Consider the following 5,536-nt stretch of genomic DNA (forward strand, 5'->3'; position numbering starts at 1 on the left):
TCACGCGTGTGTAAGACGAAAATAGAAAATCACGGTATCGAATCCTCTTAAATGTGTTTTTTTAACAATACAACCGGTGTACCTAACAGAATTTATAATTGAGAGATTTTAGTAGATATGCATGTCAATTTCATTTGGGTGCTATTTTGCACTGATTTCATTGATCAATATCTATAATGGACCTTTATAACAATTAAACATTTAAAATATTTAAAACCATATTATTACTTAATTCGACGTTGTATCAAGTGTAGTATATAAATTAAACATATACTAATAAATAAATAATTTTAGATTTGTGACAAAACATTTTTTCTATTAAAATTCTTAATCAACTATATCTATAGAGTTAACGCTATAGTATTCAAACTACGTTACCTAGAGAAATCGCGGACAACAGTTAGGCGAATGAGACTGAAATATTTTCAAAAAGTCTTAATACATGTATTCTGTCGTTAAATTAAATACATTCTATAAATTAAAAACATACTCATAAAATATAACACATCCCTTCCAAATAGTATCTCCGTAATATGTTTTCAATGTTAAAAGCCAAATGTTCACAAAATACCGTAGTTATCTTATATGAGCGATGAAAATTTTGTGAAATTAATGTTATTGAATTATAATAAAAATTTATTTTACCATTAAATAGTAAACAATTATACACTAAAATACTTTTCAACTTCGTTTTTGAATTTACATATTTTTATCCATTGAGATTTAGTTTTATAATAATATATACTCCTATTTTGTTTGAAAGATAAATTAATATTTTGAATAGTTCTGATTATCTATGCAATTAAATTATAGATCTGATAATTAAAAAAAAATCACTGATCATTTGAAAAAGTTAACAATTATTTGATTTTTTTTTTTAAATAATAAATAATAATACTTTATTAAACACATATTTTTAAATTGTTTATGTATATTCTACGTTTTTTAAATGCATATTTTAGCGCTTATTATTGTGTTTTTAGGAACTATAAGTCCCGAACCTTGATTATGATAAATATAAATAACTTGATATAATAAATCATATTTAAATATCCTAGTTGGATAAAATGCTTTCTGAGTGGTCATCCTGAAAATGGTTTTAATTTTAATGTGAGGAAACTTACTGTTATATTTTAGATTCTGAGCGGAGCAAGGAAGCTAGTGGTTTTACATTGGTGTTTATTTTTTTTTATTTACTGTTTACAAAATTTCTGCCAGAAAGAGTACTTTGATTTCAACATATAGCACATTATCTTTTAGCAAATTGGATCAAGAAGGTACTTTAAATAGGTCATTTTTCGATTTTCTCAATAGTTATTTAATGCCACGGGTATTTAAAAACCACCAACAAATTACGAAAAACCGCTAAAAATGGGATTTGTGTATCACCATAGAAATGAATAAATAATTATAGTATTATAATATTAATTCAATTTACAGGATATAATAAATAATGATAACAATATAAAATATACAGACTGACAAACTGTCCCCGCTCAAAATAGTTTTTCTTATACAATGATATTATATCATTGAATTAAACTTGAATTCAATCTATTTTACATTGACCCACATGTAACCTGCTGTAGAGCAGAGCGACATCCACTTACCCGCTTTTTTTAGTATAATTTTGTATGCATTTTGAATATTTTAATAATTAAACCATCTTTTATTTCAAGTTATCTTTGTTTATCCAGGAAAATCTGCTGTAACCCTTAAAATATACATATAATTATAGGACTTTTACTAGTAGACAGGAAATCTATGATCTGATATAATTGTTGTATTTGTTGTTGAACACATTGTGGAAGTAATTCTATCATGTTATTTTTGAAATCATTGTAAAAATATATTATAAACATATAAATTAATATATAAAACAAATATTATTATAATTAAACTTAAATAAGATATAAGTATACAACTGCTTCTCTAAAATTTTTATAAGAAACAATATACAATTATTGATATATTAATCAATTTTGTTTACTAATGTATATCTATATCATTATGTTCAGGGCAAAAGAATATTATAATTAAACTTATAAGATAAACTAATAAACTAATAAGATATAAGTATACAATAGTTTCTCTAAAATCTTTATAAAAACAGTACACAATTAATATATTAATTAATTGTGTTTTCTAATGTACCTACATTATAATATGCTCAGTGCATAATACCTGTAACACGACACAATCAACACATGAAGACCGGTCCCATAGAACTTTCTTCATACTCAATCCGTTTGTAAAAGGTCTAGCTTTTCGTATTATTATTATTTTAACTGATTTAATAATATGCACACTCGATCAAAAAAAAGGGGGTTAAGTGGGTGTCACTCGGCTAATCTAAAATCATTGTAAAAAATGACTCTGAGCGCAGATAGGCTGTCCATGATATTAATAAGTACATTTGACGATATTATTGTGATTATAGTAATTTATTTTACTATTAGATATTACCTAGTACAACAATAGGTTAGGTATTTTTGCCGAATAAATTACATTTAAAAATATCATTGTGTCTATAAAATATAATAATATACCCTAAAAGTTTCATATGCTCATGAATAATTTTTAGATAACAACAAAATAACTAAAAACGTATTCTTGGTTTTATTATGTAATTTTGTCCAAATTTGAACTTCAAATGTCTGTAAATAAATAACTGTGTTTATATTTTTTTTTTTATGTTTTTTAGTTACAGTATGAATTATTTACGAGAATCCTGCTTTACATTTTCAATCCCTATCTATGAAAATTGGACATTTTATAGTTTATTAACTACAGTAAATTTGAAATAAAAAATAAAAACTCAGTTTTTCCTTAATTTTTTGTTTGTTTTTCCTGACGCTATAATTGAACACTATTGAAAATTTTTTACTTTTGACCCCCACTCACAAAAAAAGTACCAACTAGATACACTTTCGTATCAGAAACGATGCTGTTGAAGAAAATCGAAGCACTTTTAGGTGAAAACAGACCCAAAATAAAATTTAAAAAAAAAACACATCATTATAAAATCAATACATTTATCGCTCCACTCAGAATCTAAAATGAATAGTCTATGTTGACATTCAATTTTAATATTAACATTTATCTTATACGTGATTGGAAGCTATCCATTAATAACACCCTATAGTTGGTTGTTTTGGTATTTTTTGTTTGTCAGATAGTATCTTGGAAAATTTATTTTTAGTCCCTTAGTTGGGATAGTACTATGGGTGGTTTTGGAGGATATTGATAAAATTAATATAATTCTGTTGTTATTTGATTATTAATTGTTTTTACCTGTCACATACTATTCATTTATTAATAAGTCATGAAGGTCTTAAGCAGGTTGATGACCGTGTTTATTACAGTTCTGAGGTAATTTATAAAAGAAACAATTTAAGTTGATATGTTTAGTCTGCCGTGTTCTGGGTTATTTGTATGTCTATATTATCTAGTCTATAGTAGAATATGAAATTTTAAATTTTAAATTGCAAATTATAATATATTATCAGTAGCGTAGTAAAACAATAAGAAAAAAATTGGATATTAATAATAATTTTCTTTAGTAAATAATTTATTTAAAATAAATTAATACTTGATTTTTCATACATTGATGTATTACATATTTTTACAGACAAAGGAATGGTGAAGAATATAACAAAACAAATATTTCCAGCAAGTTCATGAACTTACTTCATGACACTTGCATTGTTTATTGATAGTACGTGGTAACAAAATAATGGAATTCTGAAGGATCCAATAATATTATCCTGTTTAATACTCGTATTTCAGTTGTGTAATATTTTTGTTAGTAGGTATGTAATATAAAACACAAGCACTTATTTATTACATTTTTTTTTCAGGTCTTCCGTGTATAAAGCTGCAAATACAATTATCTCAATTTTGGAGACATCAAAAGAGCAGCCCTAAGTGGTTTTTAGCTTGTATTGAAGCTATCCATCAATTACTAGCGTTGAATTCACAGAAACAGATATCGAAGCAAATGTGAAATGAGCCCTGGTTAATATAATATAATATCTTATTGATACAAAAATTAACTGAAATTGCATATTCAAATTGTAATTATTGTTAGTTTTCTTTTTAATAATTTTATGATACACAAATTATTACAATTGTAATAATTAACATTAATTACTTTATCAACACATTAATTTTAATAGTAGTATCGAAAATATAATTAACAAATAAATACTATTAAAAATCATTAAAACTGTGACCTTAGCTACTATTGCGAATTTAATTTATCGAATTTGACATTTCATTAATTGTATTTTATTATTTACGACTAACGGGTGTACTTTTGTATTCAAACTACTTACATAAAACGAGCAGATAACCGTCGTACATTATTTATTTTTAGTGACTATTATAAATGTTCATATAATAAAATGCCTAATTGAAATAATCGAATAGCTCTACATTAAGATTGAGGCATTAGGTTACCACCATATTGTAGCAATTATTGCGAATACGTTATCGAATTTTACATCTTATTAATTGTTTTTGGTCATTTACGATTAGCAGGTGTACTTTTTGTATTGAAACTACTTAAATAAAACGATCAGATAACTTCCGTACAATATTTTTTTTTTATTGACTACTATAAATTGTGTTTACATAAAGAATATGTCACGGAATACGCCATGTATAGTCCCGGCCACACTCATGGCTCGTCGGCTCAATCTGTCTCAGCTCGGCGATCTCTTCTCTCCGCGCGCATGCGCTCACCGCTATACTTGTTCTGCACCCCTCCAGTTCTGTCGGTGTACCTAAGCCACGAGGGATAAGCCTCCCCCCATGTCCCCCGGATATTCACCAATGATTAGGTATTACCTTAAGCTTATCCACCTAATAAAGAATTCAAATTAATGCTATTGTAAGAAAAGTATGATAGAAATTTATGATAGGAAATTTCAAATGTACGAAATAAAATGTAAATGTCCAAAACTTAAAAATATAAAGGGTTATGAAACAGTAGGTAGGTAAGTAAAAAAAAAACGAATCATATGTTAGTTACTAATTGTTTGATAGATGATACGAATATGCATAAAATAATTTATAGAAAAATAATACATAGTAACAAAAACACGTAATACGTGGGTCTAGAATGAAAAGGTTCTATATCGTTTTTATGAAATTGTTCAGGAGAGCAATTTTAAGGTTCGAGCTCAAATATTTTATTCCTTGAACAAAATTTTGTTTAAATTAAAGTTCTGAGGCATGCAGCAACTTGTATAGTTTAATTCACAACATTATAATAATAATTTGCTGTATTGGTTGGTATTAAAATTAATAAAATAAAAATTATAAATTGTTTAGTATGAAAAGGTTCTACAATTAAGGTTCTAACAAATTTATTATATTGCTGCGAACGTACGGTTGTCGGTCGCTCCGTGTTGTATCCGTGATACGTCAAGTAAAACAGACTATAATTTTATCATTGTTATTGTGTACCGACCATAATATTATCGTACAATAACAACATAATGATATTGTACTATTGGCTAGTGATTAATTT

The sequence above is a fragment of the Acyrthosiphon pisum genome, chromosome X (genome assembly GCF_005508785.2).
Source record: "Acyrthosiphon pisum isolate AL4f chromosome X, pea_aphid_22Mar2018_4r6ur, whole genome shotgun sequence".
In the NCBI taxonomy this organism is placed as follows: Eukaryota; Metazoa; Arthropoda; class Insecta; order Hemiptera; family Aphididae; genus Acyrthosiphon; species Acyrthosiphon pisum.